Consider the following 24,087-nt stretch of genomic DNA (forward strand, 5'->3'; position numbering starts at 1 on the left):
CTTCACTTTAGGTTTACTGTATCCTTTGGACCTTCGTGTTGACGATGAAACACAGAAATTTCATCCGAATTTAATACAAAAGGCACAATGCCGACTTAAGTACAAGAGAACTGACACTCTCACTGTCTATGATTTGAACCTCTCCTGTGAGTCCGGTTTTAGATTCCGATGCTCCACTTCAGGTTTACTCTATCCCTTGGACCTTCTTATTGACGATGAAACACAGAAATTCCATTCGAATTTAATACAAAAGGCACAATGCCGACTTAAGTACAAGAGGACTGACACTCTGACTTTCTATGATTTGAACCTCTCCTGTGAGTCCAGGTTTAGATTCCGATGCTTCACTTCAGGTTTACTGTATCCCTTGGATCTTCTTATTGACGATGAAACACAGAGATTGCATCCGAATGTAATACAAAAATCACAATGCCGACCTAAGTGAAAGAGGACTGACACTCTCACTTTCTATGATTTGAACCTCTCCTGTGACTTGAGAGATAGATTCCGATGCTTCACTTCAGGTTTACTGTATACCTTGCACCTTCTTATAGACGATGAAACCCAGAAATTGAATCGGAAATTTAATACAAAAGGCACAATGCCGACATAAGTACAAGAGGACTGACACTCTCACTTTCTATGTTTTGAACATCTCCTGTGAGTCCAGTTTTAGATTCCGATGCTTCACTTCAGGTTTACTGTGTCCCTTGGACCTTCTTATTGACGATGAAACACAGAGTTTGCTCTCGAATTTAATACAAAAGGCACAATGCCGACTTAAGTACAAGAGGACTGACACTCTAACATTCTATGATTTGAACCTCTCCTGTGAGTCCAGTTTTAGATTCCGATGCTTCACTTTAGGTTTCCTGTATCCCTTGGACCTTCTTATTGACGATGGAACACAGAAATTGCATCCGAATTAATTACAAAAGGCACAATGCCGACTTAAGTACAAGAGGACTGACACTCTCACTTTCTATGATTTGAACCTGTCCTGTGAGTCCAGTTTTAGATTCCGACGCTTCACTTCAGGTTTACTGTATCCCTTGGACCTTCTTATTGATGATGAAACACAGAAATTCCAATTGAATTTAGTACAAAAGGCACAAGCCGACTTAAGTATAAGAGGACTGACACACTAACTTTCTATGATTTCAACCTGTCCTGTGAGTCCGATTTTATATTCCGATGCTTCACTTCAGGTTTACTGTATACCTTGGACCTTCTTATCGACGATGAAACACAGAATTGCATCCGAATTTAATACAAAAGGCACTATGCTGACTTAAGTAAAAGAGGAGTGACTTTCTCACTTTCTATGATTTGAACCTCTCCTGTGAGTTCAGTTTAAGATTCCGGTGCTTCACTTCAGGTTTACTGTATCCCTTGGACCTTCTTATTGACGATGAAATACAGAAATTGCATCCGAGATGAATACAAAAGTCACAATGCCGACTTACGTACAAGGGGACTGACACTCTCACTTTCTATGATTTAAACCTCTCCTGTGAGTCCAGTTTTAGGTTCCGATGCTTCACTTCAGGTTTACTGTATCCCTTGGACCATCATATTGACTATGCAACACAGAAATAGCATTCGAATTTAATTCAAAAGGACAATGCCGACTTAAGTACAAGAGGACTGACACTCTAACATTCTATGATTGAAACCGCTCCTGTGAGTCCAGTTTTAGATTCCGATGCTTGACTTCAGGTTTACTGTATACCTAGGACCTTCTTATTGACGATGAAACACAGAGTTTGCATCCGAATTTAATACAAAACGCATAATGCCGACTTAAGTACAAGAGGACTGACACTCTAACTTTCTATGATTTCAACCACTCCTGTGAGTCCAGTTTTAGATTCCGATGACTAACTTCAGGTTTACTGTATACCTTGGAATTTCTAATTGACGATGAATCACAGAAATTGCATCAGAATTTTATACAAAAGGCACAATGCCGACTGAAGTAAAAGAGGACTGACACTCTCACTTTCTATGATTTGAACTTCTCCTGTAAGTACAGATTTAGATTCCGATGCTTCACTTCAGGTTTACTGTATACCTTGCACCTTCTTATTGACGATGAAACACAGAAATCACATCGGAATGAAATTCAAAAGGCACAATGCCGACTTAAGTACAAGATGACTACCACTCTAACTTTCTATGATTTGAATCTCTCCTGTGAGTCCAGTTTTAGATTCCGATGCTTCACTTCAGGCTTACTGTATACTTTGGACCTTCGTGTTGACGATGAAACACAGAAATTGAATCCGAATTTAATACAAAAGGCACAATGCCGACTTAAGTACAAGAGAACTGACACTCTCACTTTCTATGATTTGAACGTCTCCTGTGAGTCTGGTTTTAGATTCCGATGCTTCACTTCAGGTTTACTCTATCCCTTGGACCTTCTTATTGACGATGAAACACAGAAATTCCATTCGAATTTAATACAAAAGGCACAATGCCGACTTAAGTACAAGAGGACTGACACTCACACTTTCTATGATTTGAACCTCTCCTGTGAGTCCATGTTTAGATTCCGATGCTACACTTCAGGTTTACTGTATCCCTTGGATCTTCTTATTGACGATGAAACACAGAGATTGCATCCGAAAGTAATACAAAATTCACAATGCCGACCTAAGTACAAGAGGACTGACACTCTCACTTTCTATGATTTGAACCTCTCCTGTGACTTGAGAGATAGATTCCGATGCTTCACTTCAGGTTTACTGTATACCTTGCACCTTCTTATTGACGATGAAACACAGAAATTGATTCGGAAATTAATACAAAAGGCACAATGCTGACTTAAGTACAAGAGGTCTGACACTCTCACATTCTATGTTTTGAACATCTCCTGTGAGTCCAGTTTTAGATTCCGATGCTTCACTTCAGGTTTACTGTGTCCCTTGTACCTTCTTATTGACGATGAAACACAGAGTTTGCATCCGAATTTAATATAAAAGGCACAATGCCGACTTGAGTACAAGAGGACTGACACTCTAACTTTCTATGATATGAACCTCTCCTGTGAGTCCAGTTTTAGATTCCGATGCTTCATTTCAGGTTTCCTGTATCCCTTGGACCTTCTTATTGACGATGAAACACAGAAATTGCATCCGACTTAACTACAAAAGGCACAATGCCGACTTAAGTACAAGAGGACTGACACTCTCACTTTCAATGATTTGAACCTGTCCAGTGAGTCCAGTTTTAGATTCCGACGCTTCACTTCAGGTTTACTGTATCCTTTGGACCTTCTTATTGACGATGAAACACAGAAATTGCATCCGAGATTAATACAAAAGTCACAATGCCGACTTACGTACAAGAGGACTGACACTCTCACATTCTATGATTTAAACCTCTCCTGTGAGTCCAGTTTTAGGTTCCGATGCTTCACTTCAGGTTTACTGTATCCCTTGGACCATCATATTGACGATGCAACACAGAAATTGCATCCGAATTTAATTCAAAAGGCACATTGCCGACTTAAGTACAAGCGGACTGACACTGTAAGATTCTATGATTGAAACCTCTCCTTGTGACGTTACAAAATAGAAGTGATGTTGCCATTCAATGGAAAGTTGGAAATTGAGATTTAACTAACTGTTTTATCAATCACAATTGGCGTAAGAATCATGGATTGACCATTGTCATAAAATATTGCAGTATGAGGTGTGAATAGTTTTTACTTGCGGTTTCGCGTGGCTTGAGGCAGTCACAACTAGCGTGCTATTGATTAAGAAGTTGCCTTATCGTCTTTCTAATTACTTCATGATCGTAGATACGATCATACCCGGTTGTGAAGTTATTGTTATGACAAAAAAATTTCCTAAGGGACCAGAAAGTTCTTAAGGGCGCAAAAACAACTGTAACATCACACAAAAGGGAAATTCGATATTAAAGCTGATGCAAGAAGACGATAAAACAGTTTTCTTTTTATCAATGTAACACGCACATTAGACTGCTGATCTTGGTGTCTGTAATATTAGCAAAATGCATAATTAAAATGAAAATAATACTGAGGAGATAATAGGAATGAGCACTGCTAAATGATTCAGTATTCCCAGAACAAATATTTATTATAACTAAAACATATATCGTACCTTAAGCTTAATACAACAATGACGGTAGATTTTTATGTCCGTATCATGTCCATTTAGCGCTCTTTTATATAGCCATTGTCTTCTTTGAGTCGCTCGTGCGTCGTCACGGTAAGTTATAACAGTTCTTTACACTTCACTCAACTCAGACATACACGTTTTTATACATTTAGTAAAAATTAGATCAGACTGCCACAAATCTGCGTCCGTCTTACTTCAGAAAAACAGTAAAAGTCTTCTTAGCGCTCCAGGCTTCATTTGTTCTCCCGCGAACAAAATAGTGAAGGATCGTATATCTATCCGTATTTTTCTGTTTTTATTGCCGCCCAAAGACGACAAATTACATCACTAGAAAATTCCACCGTCGCTATGCGACGCCTCATTATACATTAATCATTATTTACAAACAAGTATTTGCCTTCTGGCTGAAAGTATTAACTACTCGTATTTGCTGTTTTAATGAAGTCAAAAATAGCGAATATCTCATTGCCTCCCATGAGGAGAGAGGGAATGCCGAAGGATTACCTCGATCCTCATGTCCTCATGAGATATTCGTGATTTTTGGTGTGACATTTACATAATGTTACTGGCGTACCATGTACTTAAATTGAAATTACATTTATAAACATATATCAGATATTTATCATTTTTCAAAATAAAGTTTTTCATTCTTTGTTCATCAGTCACTTCATTCCATAATACGAAGATTAACATTTATGTGCATATTTAAGTTTGGTCCATATTTGCTTACAACAATAAGTGAACGTTCATTTCGCACTTCAGGGGATAGAATTCAGAAATTACTTTCTCTTGAGCTTAACAACTAATACATGAGTACAGTGAGTGCTTATTTTCACTAAACTATAGTGGACAATGTTCGAGCATCTGTTGACTCATTGTGGTTCAATTACAGTTTAATAACGTAGCACTGCACTTCGTGATGCTTTCACTTTCTGTGTTAGCTGTCTACGGCGTTCATCATGCAGTACATCTGTCCTTTCCACTGTGGTGCCAGGAATTCAAGTGGCTTCCCGGGTTTTTATTTACAATATGAAACAGAAGAAGTGGAAAATTATTAGTATGACTTACAAGCTACTGGATACATTTGTCAAGAATCGGGACTGGTCTGGAGTTTAGGGTCTTCCTATAGTGCACATTCATTTTCTTTGTCCATCAAGAGACAGGATTATAATTCATTTTAGCAGTGTTCAGGAGTGCCGGTATTAATGGCTTTAAGGCCTGAGTAATCTAACAATCTACTTCTCACTCATCTTAACTTCAACTCAAGAAAATTGCTTAATTTACATATGAAAATGTAGTCACACAAGTGTACAAATGTCTTTCCTCCAGTATGTACGATGGAAGTCATGGCGGTTAGCAGTTTAAAGTTTGGATTGTTTCGTCACCCACACGTCAGCCACTCACAGCGGCTGCACAGTGTTGCGTGAGCTCCAATACTCAGTATCCGTTCGCGCTAAGGCTGTAACAGAGCTGCTGGTCGTAGATTGCTCCTTTTTTTTGTGAACTTCGTATCACACGAGTGCATCGATACAAACACCTCGCGCGCGTTTTCCATCGGAGGAGCTGGACACTGACGCTGCCTCCATACTTCTCTGTCAACTGCCTCCCATGAGGCTCACAGGTAAGTGACGACGAATGTTTTAGCTGTCGCTGCACTTAGAACAACACTGAACTTTGCGTTGCACCTGTTGTCGTAGCCTTGACTTCTTTTTACACTTGCAGTACAACACTACCACTAATATACAGTGAACAGTTATTTTTATGATGCACGTCGCACTTTAGTGTGCATCTTCACACAGCATTCGTGCTTAGTTCCTTCGCCGATGGAGTTCATTTACAAAACAATTAATTTTGCAGGTTTCCTCCATTGGTACAGAAAGACTTATATTCTACTATTTACAAAAGATCACTTACGAGCTAATATTTACAATTAATGGTCACTCCTTTTGTTAAGTGCAGTGAACAACTGCTTTATGAATGGACTCTCTATATCTCAAGGTTTACTTTCACTAGTGAACCTAAAAATATTCTTTCAAACTTTCTTTTAAGGGCTCATCTCCTCATTATGAGAACTACAGGCTTCGCAACACTCGTTGCATTTATTCTTTAGTGCACCCAAGATCATTTTCTACTGCCACGCAGCTTATCTACTACTTAACGAGTACACATTTAACGCTGAATCTTTTTTTTTTTTTTTTTTTTTTTGTGCTTGCCAATTTTTTTTTTTTATAAATTTGAGGGCAGACTGGATAACAATAGGTCTCCCTCTTCGCTTCATGTACTCAGCAATCGTTCTCTGTTAAAAAAATAGGGTAACGCGCGTCTACTATTTTTCGCATGAATGGAAATACCGACAGTTCACTGGGTTTACGCAACCGGTCCATTACAAACATTACCAAAGCTAGCGAAGTTCATCACGCTACTTGTCTCAGTTCTCATAAGCACTGCTTTGCCCCGAAGCACACGTGCCTTTTACAAGTCGACCCTTGGTCTGGGTTAATGAACCAGGATCAAAAGGAACGGGCACAAGGAAAATGGATTTCATAAGAGGAGTGTCTTAGGAGACATTTTTGCAATAAAATCTGCATGTAAATAAAATTATCTTAATAAACATAGGCACATATATAAACTTCAACCTCCTTCCTTACAGCATGCTTTGCTACTTCTACGTCTTACTCAGGTTATAGTCAATATTAAGTTTAAATATCACTGCATTGCATGTTCTTTAGATTAGCCTTCAATTAGGGTATTGAATGGTCGCTAGATTACACTACAAATCTTCTGAAGATCTTTACTTGGACTTATTTATGATACAGGTGGCTTGCTGTGTGGTTATTTAGTACCTCGATTCTACTGAAATCAATTCGTCAGCTAACATTCCTCATATACTCTTTACCTTGGGCTCAGATCACAGGGAAATAGTTTACTTTCATAGCAATTAGTGGCCTCGTGGAGTACTTACGCTACATTGTTGATGCTTCATGGTTTGCCTCCATTTGTACTGTATTTCACCTTACTTAGTTTACTACAGCTTATTGTCTCCTTGCGTGAACACATGTGGGTTACCACTTGTTTTTCCATTTAACAGCACGCTTTAACTGAACTTTAAGCTATTTCTTCTACTCCTGTCCACTGTCTGGACTGTTTGAACATGTACCCTTTTTTTTTTTTTTTAAGCAGGTAATTTGGGCTTTTACTACAGAACTTCAAGTACTTACATTACTAAAAATAAATCTATCTTCTTGTACCTTGAGAGAAGTGCTTATTTACGCATCCTTCTCCATTTCTCACCTTTACATATTTATATAGCTCCGGGCAATCGCCTCGCAAGCACTTTTTTTTTAATACTAACTTCAAATTAAATTGAAATTCTTGGTGCAACCCCAGTTTCCTGCTTCAGCTTGTTGAAGAAATATCGGTTCATGTCCATCACTATAAACAATTTTTTCATACATAGCATTTAATACTTAAAGTTTACATGTAATAGCCGTTACCATGTAGTCAGTGCGCTGTTCAACACAATACTTATCATTAACAGTTCACACAAGGAAATTCCCAGTAAGACAGTATTTAACCACTACCATTATAAAATTTATTTAAGTCTTGATGGTGAAATAAGCCTTTTACTCTCCCCGTAGCCGGGTCAGTTAACAAATAACTCCCTATGTGCGGTTTCCTTAAAATAAGGTAAGGACCTTGGTACATATGTTGCCACTTGCGATTTTTCTTACATATTAATGATGGCTTGAAATGAGTCTTAAGTAATACCTTTTCACCTACATGGTAATTTACAACTTTGTTTACTTTTTTATCATAGCCTTTCTTCCTTAATTGAGCATTGGTGGTAATGGAACTTAAAGCTTCTCGAATTTTGACATCTAGATCTACCTCAGGGCTAGGTATCTTGGGAAGAGGATCAACCCACTCATTCTGTTCCTTCTTTTGAGATATCAACTCGTGTGGAGTAAAACCTGTGGAAGTGTGTGGCAAATTATTAACTATCTCCTCAAAAGGTGTCACAAAATCAACCCAACGAGTTTGCTTGTCTGGAATGTACGTCCGAACAAATCTGTTAAACTCCTTGAAGATCCGCTCAGTCAAATTCGACTGAGGCCTAAAACGTGATATTAAGATCTGCTTGACATTGTGATGGGCCAAAAACTCACGCCATTTGCGGCAAGTAAAGTTGGATGCATTATCTGAAAGTATAGATTCGGGGACTCCGAATCAAGGGAAATAGTCATTTTCAAGACAGCGTATAATAGGCGGAGCACAAGATGTCTTCATAACATACATTCGAACGTATTTAGTGAAGTTGTCGAGAAGAGCAACGAGGTATTTGACACCTCCCCTACCCATCGGTAGAGGGCCAGCCAGGTCAATGCTAATGAGCTGATTAGGTCTTTCTGCGATGATCGGATTCAATGGAATTAAAGTAGGAATATTCAGAGCTTTCGCCTTTTGGCAGATGACACAGAATTTTAGCAACTTGTGTATCCGACGATGTAGGTTGGGCACATAACAGTAAGTAGCAATCTTCTTTTTACACTTCTCTGGACCATAGTGGCCCCAAGAAATGTGGGTATACCACAAAAGATGTTCGACAAAACTGCTAGGTATACAAACAAGCCAGTTGTCTGATGACACAGAGGTACGATGAAATAATACCTGATTATGAATCTTGAAGAATTTGGACAACTTATGGTTTGGATTTTCTTGAAGAAGTCTGATTACTTTACCCCACTTAGGATCTGTGGTCTGTAGTGTCTGGATTTGCTTGCACAGTTCCAAGAAATATTTTCTATGAATGGGATCCTGCATAAGAAGAACTTTGTAATTCGACATCTGTTCTACCAACTCACTTGTCTCAGGCAGACCTTCTGGTGAACGAGAAAGTGCGTCTGCAATAATGTTATCCTTGCCCTTTATATACACAATATCAAAATCGTATTCTTGCAGAAATAAACACCACCTGGTCAGACGCGGATGTTGTAATTTACAGGTCAAAAGATACGAAAGTGCTTGATGATCCGTAAACACTTTTATCTTTCTGCCAAAAATGTAATAATTAAACCTCTTGAAGGACCAAATAACTGCAAGTGCCTCCAGCTCAGTAACTGAATAGGACTTTTCACATTCTGTTAAGACCCTACTCGCAAAACTAATCACTCTGATCTGCTCTGTTTCGTCTACTAATTCAATCTGAAACAAACAAGATCCAATTCCAACAAACGAAGCGTCTGAGGTGATACAAAATTCTTTGTCCATTTGTGGATGACAGAGAATGTTATTGTTTACAAGATCATCTTTAATTGCCTGAAAAGCTTTCTGACACTCTGGTGTCCAAATCCAATGCGTACTTTTCTTCAGAAGATTGTGCAAAGCGGGATTGTTCATTACTTGACCAGACAGAAATCGTCGAAAGAAAGACGAAAGACCGAGAAATCCTCTTAGTTGCCTCTTAGTTACCGGCGTAGGGAAATTCTTAATCGCAGACAACTTTTCCGGGTCGGGTTTAATCCCTTCAGGTGTAATCACATGACCTAAAAGCTTTACCTCACGTTTTCCAAATTTTGACTTTTTCAGATTCGCTGTAACACCATGTTCTTGAAATCTCTGAAACACCTTTCGTAGAATAGCTAAAGGATCTTCCCAGTTCTTAGTGGCTATCAACACGTCATCTACATAAACAGTTACCTCATCCAGAAGTTCAGGTCCTAACACAAAATCGAGAGCAGAAATAAATATTCCCGAGCTTACATTTAAACCAAAAGGCATGACCTTAAACTGATATGAGCGGCCGGCAAATATAAAAGCAGTATATTTTCTGGATTCCTTGGCCAATTTCACCTGCCAATAGCTACTTCTTAAATCGAGTGTACTCAAAAATCTAATGCCATGAAATTTTTGCAAGTGCTCCTCAAGTGCTTCAGGCCGAGTCCTTATCGGTACAATTATTTTGTTTATTGATCTGGCGTCCAGTACTAGTCTGACACTACCGTCCTGTTTAAGTACGGACAACAAGGGACTTGAGTACGGCGAATTCGATAACTCGATAACATCCCAACACAGCATTTTCCTAATCTCATGCTTTACAGCTTCTCGTCGGGCGTAGGGTACTGAATAGCTTGCTTTGCAGAACGTTGAGTGGGGAAGCACTTCCATTTTATACTCGAACCCTTTTATTACTCCTGGTTTCTTTGAAAAGATTTTCTTGTAACTTACTAATAAATGGAACAACTCATATTTCTGCTCCCCCCTGAGTTCAGTCGATTCCTTGGCTTTAGCATCGATCTCGTCTGTGTCAGGAAGTAAGTCTTCATACTCATTGTCATTTATGTCATCCCATTTACTCAGGTCATTTGTCTGATCAAAGCACGGTTTGGCGGTCCTCTGTCGTCTCCAAACCTGATGCAATGTCAACACTGCCTTCACTTTACTCCTTAACAAGTTAACAACAACTTGTTGTTGATTTACGATAAAGGTACACATTCCAGATTCAATATCTATCACTGCTTTTGTTTGTCGAAGAAACTCCATCCCCAAGAGACATGGAACTGACAAGTTCTTTACTATTAGAAAGTGGCAAAAAACCAAAACAGATTCTATCTGCAGTTGAAGCTGTGTCTGTAAACTAACTCTCTGTTTCAATGGACCAATCGCTCCCGATATGGAGCAACCCTGAATCGGCAATGATAAAACTTTTGAAACAGAAGACACCTGTCTGAAAAGACATGATGACATCACATTGATGTTTGCTCCTGTATCAACAATGGCTGTGACAGGAATGTTAGTAATAGAAATCTTAATCGAAGCCTGGACCTGTTCATCATAAATGTCATTAATGTCTTGAGCTTCTATGTCAGGTGCAAGGTCATCTCGTAAGTCGGTCTCATGGTCGTACCGTATCGCATTAACATACTCAGAATCAGTGTATTCGTTAGTGCCCCCACTCAAAATCCGCAGCGACCTCTTGGAGGCTGAAAGGCGCTGCCTCTAATTTTCCGCAGGATGTTTAACCTGTTTGTCATTTATGGCCTTAAGTGTTTGTTCCGTTTCATAATGGTGCTGGTTATGTGGTACAAATGCCGGTGTAGAGGGGTAAAATCCACTGGGTGCATTCACTTGTGAATAAAACACTTGAGACGTCTGCTGTCGCCCGATCTTTTGGTTGCCGGCAGAATCATTTCCTTGTGAAGGAAAGTTCGCATTTGGTACCGTTTGAAAATTGTTCCGCGGTCCTCTATTCTGTGAAAAGTTGTTCTGATGTGCTGGGTGGCCTCCGCCTTGCCCATGCCACTTGCTATTTTTCGACCTATAACTTTGATTGTACACTGGCCCATTTGAAAAATTACCACTAGTTTGTGGAGAATTTCCATGCTGCTCAGGCGCAGAATTAAAGGGTGGGTTTCCGTACTGATGTTGTACCTGGTGGTTGTAAATTGGGTGGTATCTCTGCTGATTACTGTAATTGGTTTTCTGCTTCCATTTAAAGTTATTGCCGTTTGCGTTTTGATAACCGCTGGCAGGTTGGTAACAGCGGTCGCAGTAGCTCGCTCTCTCCTTGGGCGCATTGTTGTCCGCGTGCGATGCATTCTGCTGGCTGCCAGGGAAGAATTTGCCGCTGCCAACCTTGGAGCGCACATCCTCGCTAATTAAATCTAAGGAATCCAGCACAGAAAGGAATACATCCGTGTCTTCTTCGGACACATTTACTAATTTCTCTCTAATAGACACAGGGAGTTTGCTTTTGAGAATCATAATTACGTCCTTGGAAGAAATCGGAGAATCCCAGAATTTAATTTTTGCTAGATACTTCTCAAAGTATCGCCGGAGACTTCCATGCTTCCCATTGAAAATTTCCGCACCATACACCTCCTTCCTTAATCTTTGCTGTACCCCATTACTCCAAAATTTGCCAAGAACATTTTCTCAAACTCCTCATAATTCCTACACGTGTCTACCATTTCCGTTCCCCATAATGCTGCATCACCAGAAATAAAGCCAGTGACGAACTGAATACGCTGTCTGTCTGTCCAGCTCCTGGGAAATATGCCGGAAAAATTCTTTAGGAACACGATGGGGTGTATTTCTCGCTTCTGCGGATGAAAAACAGGAAAAGTGCGATGCTTAATCACACTTTCCTCTTGCATTAAACTCACGATTGTGGGCGGATCATTTATTTTCCCTACTCGGGACTCAACAGGACTGTTGTTTTGCATGTAATCAGGCGGTGAACGATAAGGAGTTGACTGACATTCGTCACCGTCTAAAGAGTTGTTCCCTATAGTTTGCGTATGTGTGTGCGGATTTTCTATCCAGTTTCTCAGCATTCTGACTTCGTCCACTACTTGCTGCTTCCACTCGGGAAGATCCCGTGTAAGTGTCCTCCGAATTTGTCCCAATTCAGAAACTACTGTGTCTCCCGACTTACCAGGAGCAGCTAAGATTTCATAAGTTACATCCTTGACAGTCTCCCTAAGCTCCTCCCTGACCTTCTTTTCGATAAAAATATCTTTACCCTTTATCCATTCACCGTAGTGTTCCGACAATGCCTCCGTGTGTGCTTTCACGGTGCTCTTAACTTGTTCTTCAATATTGATTGAGTCTATCTGCCTCGACAGATCCTCCACTACACCTTCAATGTCAGATACTGCATTTCTAACTGAGTTTATTTCTTTGGTAGCTGCCTGAATTTTTGTGTTTAATGTTCCAGATACTTCAGCTATTTCACTTTTCACCTGTTTCTGCATTTTCTGAATTTGATCACTGATCTTAGTTTGCACCTCACCCAAATGGGTATTTAATTCAGCCGTAATTTCTTTATGCAGATCTGTTTTGATTGTGCCTAGCTCTGTTTTTGATGATTCGCTTACAGCATCTAGTCGGGCGTTAACAGTCTCATTTTGTGTTTTTATAGTCTCATTTTGTGTTTTTACTGATTCGCTTACAGCATCTAATCGGGCGTTAACAGTCTCATTTTGTGTTTTTATAGTCTCATTTACTGCGTCAAACTGTTGTTTCAGCATTTCCATTAACGCACCGAGGTCATTTGTAGCTGCAGCGGGAAGAATTTGGACTTTAGGGTCACTTTCCCCTGTTACAGACATGGTTAGTTCAGTTTCCACACGGGAACCTACCGTTCGCGATCGTAAAGGGTATGGAATACTATTAACGTCTTCACTCCCGTCTCCTGTTGTCACCTGTCTCTGTTTACTATCTGCCATTTTCGTTAGTAAATCACGTGCTACGCAAGGCTTTCGTCGTTTGTCAGTGACGTGGTGAGTCCGCTAAGAGCACCGCTCTCGCGTGAGCAACAAATGAAATTCTATCTTGCGAGAAGACAAGATGGAACCTAAACGTTTCAGACAAATGAATGAAGATGCTCTTCACTGCAAATTGCACACACTATCCACCATGTTGAAAATGTAATACAGCTATACTAACAATGGGGAGAAATAATTTCCATTATCAGACTACGAATAATTTTACTTTGAAAGATAAAATAAAGCAGATTTTCTATAGCGGGAAGGAGATAGAAAGGATGTGGATCGACTTGGAAAAGCAACGTTGCTACTGAAGCACTACACTGCGTATGCAAAATTCTGACTTACTTTTTGATGGCTTGGTTACCGCTATGTTGTCTCAGCAAATTCGCGTCTCTTTTCTTTTCCTTTCTCTCGATAATTAAACTGCGTTATCGACCAGCGTATTTTCTGTCTTACTCACAGAGAGATGATGTGTACATGAAACGAGAGAACATTTATTAACACAAGCACATTGAAAATTTTCCAAGAATCTGAACTAATTTTTGGTCAAGTCCCTGTTCAGGCGCCAAGTGTGACGTTACAAAATAGAAGTGATGTTGCTATTCAATGGAAAGTTGGAAATTGAGATTTAACTAACTGTTTTATCAATCACAATTGGCGTAAGAATCATGGATTGACCATTGTCATAAAATATTGCATTATGAGATGTGAATAGTTTTTACTTGCGGTTTCGCGTGGCTTGAGGCAGTCACAACTAGCGTGCTATTGATTAAGAAGTTGCGTTATCGTCTTTCTAATTACTTCATGATCGTAGATACGATCATACCCGGTTGTGAAGTTATTGTTATGACAAAAAAATTTCCTAAGGGACCAGAAAGTTCTTAAGGGCGCAAAAACAACTGTAACATCGCACAAAAGGGAAATTCGATATTAAAGCTGATGCAAGAAGACGATAAAACAGTTTTCTTTTTATCAATGTAACACGCACATTAGACTGCTGATCTTGGTGTCTGTAATATTAGCAAAATGCATAATTAAAATGAAAATAATACTGAGGAGATAATAGGAATGAGCACTGCTAAATGATTCAGTATTCCCAGAACAAATATTTATTATAACTAAAACATATATCGTACCTTAAGCTTAATACAACAATGACGGTAGATTTTTATGTCCGTATCATGTCCATTTAGCGCTCTTTTATATAGCCATTGTCTTCTTTGAGTCGCTCGTGCGTCGTCACGGTAAGTTATAACAGTTCTTTACACTTCACTCAACTCAGACATACACGTTTTTATACATTTAGTAAAAATTAGATCAGACTGCCACAAATCTGCGTCCGTCTTACTTCAGAAAAACAGTAAAAGTCTTCTTAGCGCTCCAGGCTTCATTTGTTCTCCCGCGAACAAAATAGTGAAGGATCGTATTTCTATCCGTATTTTTCTGTTTCTATTGCCGCCCAAAGACGACAAATTACATCACTAGAAAATTCCACCGTCGCTATGCGACGCCTCATTACACATTAATCATTATTTACAAACAAGTATTTGCCTTCTGGCTGAAAGTATTAACTACTCGTATTTGCTGTTTTAATGAAGTCAAAAATAGCGAATATCTCATCCTGTGAGTCCAGTTTTAGATTCCGATGCTTGACTTCAGGTTTACTGTATACCTTGGACCTTCTTATTGACGATGAAACACAGAGTTTGCATCCGAATTTAATACAAAAGGCACCATGCCGACTGAAGTAACAGAGGACTGACACTCTCACTTTCTATGATCTGAACCTCTCCTGTAAATACAGATTTAGATTCCGATGCTTCACTTCAGGTTTACTGTATCCCTTGGACCTTCTTATTGACGATGAATCACAGAAAATCAATTCGAATTTAGTACAAAATGCACAATGCCGACTTAAGTACAACAGGACTGACACTCTCACTTTCTATGATTTGAACCTCTCCTGTGAGTCCAGGTTTAGATTCCGATGCTTCACTTCAGGTTTACTGTTTCCCTTGGATCTTCTTATTGACGATGAAACACAGAGATTGCATCCGAATGTAATACAAAAGGTACAATGCCGACCTAAGTACAAGAGGACTGGCACTCTCACTTTCTATGATTTGAACCTCTCCTGTGACTTGAGAGATAGATTACGATGCTTCACATCAGGTTTACTGTATACCTTGCACCTTCTTGTTGACGATGAACCACAGAAATTGAATCGGATATTAATACAAAAGGCACAATGCCGACTTAAGTACGAGAGGACTGACACTCTAGCTTTCTATTATTTCAACCTCTCCTGTGAGTCCAGTTTTAGATTCCGATGCTTCACTTCAGGTTTACTGTATACCTTGGACCTTCTTATTGACGATGAAACACAGAAATCGCATCGGAATTAAATTCAAAAGGCACAATGCCGACATAAGTACAAAAGGACTACCACTCTAACATTCTATGATTTGAACCTCTCCTGTGAGTCCAGTTTTAGATACCGATGCTTCACTTCAGGTTTGCTGTATCCCTTGGACCTTCTTATTGACGATGAAACACAGAAAATAGATTCGAATTTAATACAAAAGGCACAATGCCGACTTAAGTACAAGAGGACTGACACTCTCACTTTTTATGATTTGAACCTCTCCTGTGAGTCCAGGTTTTTCGATTCCGATGCTTCACGTCAGGTTTACTGTATCCCTTGCATCTTCTTATTGACGATGAAACACAGAGATTGCATCCGAATACAATACAAAAGGCACAATGCCGACCTAAGTATGAGAGGACTCACACTCTTACTTTCTATGATTTGAACCTCTCCTGTGACATGAGAGATAGATTCCGATGCTTCACTTCAGGTTTAATGTATACCTTGCACCTTCGTATTGACGATGAAACACAGAAATTGAATCGGAAATTAATACAAAAGGCACAATGCCGACATAAGTACAAGAGGACTGACACTCTCACTTTCTATGCTTTGAACATCTCCTGTGAGTGCAGTTTTAGATTCCGATGCTTCACTTCAGGTTTACTGTGTCCCTTGGACCTTCTTATTGGCGATGAAACACAGAGTTTGCATCCGAATTTAATACAAAAGGCACAATGCCGACTTAAGTACAAGAGGACTGACACTCTAACTTTCCATGATTTGAACCTCTCCTGTGAGTCCAGTTTTAGATTCCGATGCTTCACTTCAGGTTTCCTGCGTCCCTTGGACCTCCTTATTGACGATGAAACACAGAAATTGCATCCGAATTAATTACAAAAGGCACTATGCCGACTTAAGTACAAGAGGACTGACACTATCACTTTCAATGATTTGAACCTGTCCTGTGAGTCCAGTTTTAGATTCCGACGCTTCACTTCAGGTTTACTGTGTCCCTTGGACCTTCTTATTGGCGATGAAACACAGAGTTTGCATCCGAATTTAATACAAAAGGCACAATGCCGACTTAAGTACAAGAGGACTGACACTCTAACTTTCCATGATTTGAACCTCTCCTGTGAGTGCAGTTTTAGATTCCGATGCTTCACTTCAGGTTTACTGTATCCCTTGGACCTTCTTATTTACGATGAAACACAGAAATTTCATCCGAATTTATTACATAAGGCACAATGCCGACTTAAGTACAGGAGGACTGACACTCTAACTTTCTATGATTTCAACCTGTCCTGTGAGTCCGATTTTATATTCCGATGCTTCACTTCAGGTTTACTGTATACCTTGGACCTTCTTATTGACGATGAAACACAGAATTGCATTCGAATTTAATACAAAAGGCACTATGCTGACTTCAGTAAAAGAGGACTGACTTTCTCACTTTCTATGAATTGAACCTCTCCTGTGAGTCCAGTTTAAGATTCCGGTGCTACACTTCAGGTTTACTGTATCCTTTGGACCTTCTTATTGACGGTGAAACACAGAAATCGCATCGGAATTAAATTCAAAAGGCACAACGCCGACTTAAGTACAAGAGGTCTACCACTCTAACTTTCTATGATTTGAACCTCTCCTGTGAGTCCAGTTTTTCATTCCGATGCTTCACTTCAGGTTTACTGTATACTTTGGACCTTCGTGTTGACGATGAAACACAGAAATTGCATCCGAATTTAATACAAAAGGCACAATGCCGACTGAAGTACGAGAGAACTGACACTCTCACTTTCTATGATTTGAACGTCTCCTGTGAGTCCGGTTTTAGATTCCGATGCTTCACTTCAGGTTTACTGTATCCCTTGGACCTTCTTTTTGACGATGAAACACAGAAACTCCATTCGAATTTAGTACAAAAGGCACAATGCCGACTTAAGTGCAAGAGGACTGACACTCTCACATTCTATGATTTGAACATCTCCTGTGAGTCCAGTTTTAGATTCCGATGCTTCACTTCAGGATTACTGTGTCCCTTGGACATTCTTATTGACGATGAAACACAGAGTTTGCATCCGAATTTAATATAAAAGGCACAATGCCGGCTTGAGTATAAGAGGACTGACACTCTAACTTTCTATTATTTGAACCTCTCCTGTGAGTCCAGTTTTAGATTCCGATGCTTCACTTCAGGTTTCCTGTATCCCTTGGACCTTCTCATTGACGATGAAACACAGAAATTGCATCCGAATTAACTACAAAAGGCACAATGCTGACTTAAGTACAAGAGGACTGACACTCAAACTTTCTATGATTTCAACCTGTCCTGTGAATCCGATTTTATATTCCGATGCTTCACATCAGGTTTACTGTATACCTTGGACCTTCTAATTGCTGATGAAACACAGAATTGCATCCTAAATTTAATACAAAAGGCACTATGCTGACTTAAGTAAAAGAGGACTGACTTTCTCACTTTCTATGATTTGAACCTGTCCTGTGAGTCCAGTTTAAGATTCCGGTGCTTCACGTCAGGTTTACTGTATCCTTTGGACCTTCTTATTGACGATGAAACACAGAAATTGCATCCGAGATTAATACAAAAGTCACAATGCCGACTTACGTACAAGAGGACTGACACTCTCACTTTCTATGATTTAAACCTCTCCTGTGAGTCCAGTTTTAGGTTCCGATGCTTCACTGCAGGTTTACTGTATCCCTTGGACCATCATATTGACGATGCAACATAGAAATTGCATCCGACTTTAATTCAAAAGGCACATTGCCGACTTAAGTACAAGAGGACTGACACTGTAAGATTCTATGATTGAAACCTCTCCTTGTGACGTTACAAAATAGAAGTGATGTTGCCATTCAATGGAAAGTTGGAAATTGAGATTTAACTAACTGTTTTATCAAGCACAATTGGCGTAAGAATCATGGATTGACCATTGTCATAAAATATTGCATTATGAGATGTGAATAGTTTTTACTTGCGGTTTCGCGTGGCTTGAGGCAGTCACAACTAGCGTGCTATTGATTAAGAAGTTGCGTTATCGTCTTTCTAATTACTTCATGATCGTAGATACGATCATACCCGGTTGTGAAGTTATTGTTATGACAAAAAAATTTCCTAAGGGCCAGAAAGTTCTTAAGGGCGCAAAAACAACTGTAACATCACACAAAAGGGATATTCGATATTAAAGCTGATGCAAGAAGACGATAAAACAGTTTTCTTATTATCAATGTAACACGCACATTAGACTGCTGATCTTGGTGTCTGTAATATTAGCAAAATGCATAATTAAAATGAAAATAATACTGAGGAGATAATAGGAATGAGCACTGCTAAATGATTCAGTATTCCCAGAACAAATATTTATTATAACTAAAACATATATCGTACCTTAAGCTTAATACAACAATGACGGTAGATTTTTATGTCCGTATCATGTCCATTTAGCGCTCTTTTATATAGCCATTGTCTTCTTTGAGTCGCTCGTGCGTCGTCACGGTAAGTTATAACAGTTCTTTACACTTCACTCAACTCAGACATACACGTTTTCATACATTTAGTAAAAATTAGATCAGACTGCCACAAATCTGCGTCCGTCTTACTTCAGAAAAACAGTAAAAGTCTTCTTAGCGCTCCAGGCTTCATTTGTTCTCCCGGGAACAAAATAGTGAAGGATCGTATATCTATCCGTATTTTTCTGTTTTTATTGCCGCCCAAAGACGACAAATTACATCACTATAAAATTCCACCGTCGCTATGCGACGCCTCATTATACATTAATCATTATTTACAAACAAGTATTTGCCTTCTGGCTGAAAGTATTAACTACTCGTATTTGCTGTTTTAATGAAGTCAAAAATAGCGAATATCTCATCCTGTGAGTCCAGTTTTAGATTCCGATGCTTGACTTCAGGTTTACTGTATACCTTGGACCTTCTTATTGACGATGAAACACAGAGTTTGCATCCGAATTTAATACAAAAGGCACCATGCCGACTGAAGTAACAGAGGACTGAAACTCTCACTTTCTATGGTCTGAACCTCTCCTGTAAATACAGATTTAGATTCCGATAATTCACTTCAGGTTTACTGTATCCCTTGGACCTTCTTATTGACGATGAAATACAGAAATTCAATTCGAATTTATTACAAAATGCACAATGCCGACTTAAGTACAAGAGGACTGACACTCTCACTTTGTATGATTTGAACCTCTCCTGTGAGTCCAGGTTTAGATTCCGATGCTTCACTTCAGGTTTACTGTTTCCCTTGGATCTTCTTATTGACGATGAAACACAGAGATTGCATCCGAATGTAATACAAAAGGTACAATGCCGACCTAAGTACAAGAGGACTGACACTCTCACTTTCTATGATTTGAACCTCTCCTGTGACTTGAGAGATAGATTACGATGCTTCACATCAGGTTTACTGTATACCTTGCACCTTCTTATTGACGATGAAACACAGAAATTGAATCGGATTTTAATACAAAAGGCACAATGCCGACTTAAGTACAAGAGGACTGACACTCTAGCTTTCTATGATTTCAACCTCTCCTGTGAGTCCAGTTTTAGATTCCGATGCTTCACTTCAGGTTTACTGTATACCTTGGACCATCTTATTGACGATGAAACACAGAAATCGCATCGGAATTAAATTCAAAAGGCACAATGCCGGCTTAAGTACAAAAGGACTACCACTCTAACATTCTATGATTTGAACCTCTCCTGTGAGTCCAGTTTTAGATACCGATGCTTCACTTCAGGTTTACTGTATCGCTTGGACCTTCTTATTGACGATGAAACACAGAAATTCCATTCGAATTTAATACAAATGGCACAATGCCGACTTAAGTACAAGAGGACTGACACTCTCACTTTCTATGTTTTGAACATCTCCTGTGAGTGCAGTTTTAGATTCCGATGCTTCACTTCAGGTTTACTGTGTCCCTTGGACCTTCTTATTGGCGATGAAACACAGAGTTTGCATCCGAATTTAATACAAAAGGCACAATGCCGACTTAAGTACAAGAGGACTGACACTCTAACTTTCCATGATTTGAACCTCTCCTGTGAGTCCAGTTTTAGTTTCCGATGCTTCACTTCAGGTTTCCTGTGTCCCTTGGACCTTCTTATTGACGATGAAACACAGAAATTGCATCCGAATTAATTACAAAAGGCACTATGCCGACTTAAGTACAAGAGGACTGACACTATCACTTTCAATGATTTGAACCTGTCCTGTGAGTCCAGTTTTAGATTCCGACGCTTCACTTCAGGTTTACTGTATCCCTTGGACCTTCTTATTTACGATGAAACACAGAAATTGCATCCGAATTTAATACATAAGGCACAATGTCGACTTAAGTACAGGTGGACTGACACTCTAACTTTCTATGATTTCAACCTGTCCTGTGAGTCCGATTTTATATTCCGATGCTTCACTTCAGGTTTACTGTATACCTTGGACCTTCTTATTGACGATGAAACACAGAATTGCATTCGAATTTAATACAAAAAGCACTATGCTGACTTAAGTAAAAGAGGACTGACTTTCTCACTTTCTATGAATTGAACCTCTCCTGTGAGTCCAGTTTAAGATTCCGGTGCTACACTTCAGGTTTACTGTATCCTTTGGACCTTCTTATTGACGGTGAAACACAGGTATTGATCCGAAATTAATACAAAAGTCACAATGCCGACTTACGTACAAGAGGACTGACACTCTCACTTTCTATGGTTTAAACTTCTCATGTGAGTCCAACTTTAGATTACGATGCTTCACTTCAGGTTAACTGTATAACTTGCACCTTCTTATTGACGATGAAACACAGAAATCGCATCGGAATTAAATTCAAAAGGCACAATGCCGACCTAAGTACAAGAGGACTACCCTCTAACTTTCTATGATTTGAACCTCTCCTGTGATTCCAGTTTTAGATTCCGATGCTTCACTTCAGGTTTACTGTATACTTTGGACCTTCGTGATGACGATGAAACACTGAAATTGCATCCGAATTTAATACAAAAGCACAATGCCGACTTAAGTACGAGACAACTGACACTCTCACTTTCTATGATTTGAACGTCTCCTGTGAGTCCGGTTTTAGATTCCGATGCTTCACTTCAGGTTTACTGTATCCCTTGGACCTTCCTATTGACGATGAAACACAGAAACTCCATTCGAATTTAATACAAAACGCACAATGCCGACTTAAGTACAAGAGGACTGACACTCTCACTTTCTATGATTTGAACCTCTCCTGTGAGTCCATGTTTAGATTCCGATGCTACACTTCAGGTTTACTATATCCCTTGGATCTTCTTATTGACGATGAAACACAGAGATTGCATCCGAATGTAATACAAAAGGCACAATGCCGACCTAAGTACAAGAGGACTGACACTCTCACTTTCTATGATTTGAACCTCTCCTGTGACTTGAGAGATAGATTCCGATGCTTCACTTCAGGTTTACTGTATACCTTGCACCTTCTTATTGACGATGAAACACAGAAATTGATTCGGAAATTAATACAAAAGGCACAATGCCGACTTAAGTACAAGAGGACTGACACTCTCACATTCTATGTTTTGAACATCTCCTGTGAGTCCAGTTTTAGATTCCGATGCTTCACTTCAGGATTACTGTGTCCCTTGGACATTCTTATTGACGATGAAACACAGAGTTTGCATCCGAATTTAATATAAAAGGCACAATGCCGACTTGAGTACAAGAGGACTGACACTCTAACTTTCTATTACATGAACCTCTCCTGTGAGTCCAGTTTTAGGTTCCGATGCTTCACTTCTGGTTTACTGTATCCCTTGGACCATCATATTGACGATGCAACACAGAAATTGCATCCGAATTTAATTCAAAAGGCACAATGCCGACTTAAGTACAAGAGGACTGACACTGTAAGATTCTATGATTGAAACCTCTCCTGTGAGTCCAGTTTTAGATTCCGATGCTTGACTTCAGGTTTACTGTGTACCTTGGACCTTCTTATTGACGATGAAACACAGAGTTTGCATCCGACTTTAATACAAAAGGCACCATGCCGACTGAAGTAACAGAGGACTGACACTCTCACTTTCTATGATTTGAACCTCTCCTGTAAGTACAGATTTAGATTCCGATGCTTCACTTCAGGTTTACTGTATCCCTTGGACCTTCTTATTGACGATGAAACACAGAAATTCAATTCGAATTTAATACAAAATGCACAATGCCGACTTAAGTACAAGGGGACTGACACTCTAACTTTCTTTGATTTCAACCTCTCCTGTGAGTCCAGTTTTTGATTCCGATGCTTCACTTCAGGTTTACTGTGTCCCTTGGACCTTCTTATTGGCGATGAAACACAGAGTCTGCATCCGAGTTTAATACAAAAGGCACAATGCCGACCTATGTATGAGAGGACTCACACTCTTACATTCTATGATTTGAACCTCTCCTGTGACTTGAGTGATAGATTCCGATGCTTCACTTCAGGTTTAATGTATACCTTGCACCTTCGTATTGACGATGAAACACAGAAATTGAATCGGAAATTAATACAAAAGGCACAATGCCGACATAAGTACAAGAGGACTGACACTCTCACTTTCAATGATTTGAACCTGTAATGTGAGTCCAGTTTTAGATTTCGACGCTTCACTTCAGGTTTACTGTATCCCTTGGACCTTCTTATTTACGATGAAGCACAGAAATTGCATCCGAATTTAATACAAAAGTCACTATGCCGACTTAAGTAAAAGAGGACTGACTTTCTCACTTTCTATGATTGGAACCTCACCTGTGAGTCCAGTTCTAGATTCCGATGCATCACTTCAGGATTACTGTATCCCTTGGACCTTCTTATTGACGATGAAACACAGAAATTGCATCCGAATTTAATACAAAAGGCACAATGCCGACATATGTACAAGCGAACTGACACTCTCACTCTTTATGATTTGAACCGCTCCTGTGAGTCCAGTTTTAGATTCCGATGCTTCACTTCAGTTTTACTGTATCCCTTGGACCTTCTTATTGACGATGAAACACAGAGATTGCATCTGAATGTATTACAAAAGGCACAATGCCGACCTAAATACAAGAGGACTGACACTCTCACTCTCTATGATTTGAACCTCTCTGTGACTTGAGAGTTAGATTACGATGCTTCACTTCAAGTTTACTGTATACCTTGCACCTTCTTATTGACGATGAAACACAGAAATTGAATCGGAAATTAATACAAAAGTAACAATGCCGACATAAGTACAAGAG

Source organism: Schistocerca americana, chromosome 1 (genome assembly GCF_021461395.2).
Source record: "Schistocerca americana isolate TAMUIC-IGC-003095 chromosome 1, iqSchAmer2.1, whole genome shotgun sequence".
In the NCBI taxonomy this organism is placed as follows: domain Eukaryota; kingdom Metazoa; phylum Arthropoda; class Insecta; order Orthoptera; family Acrididae; genus Schistocerca; species Schistocerca americana.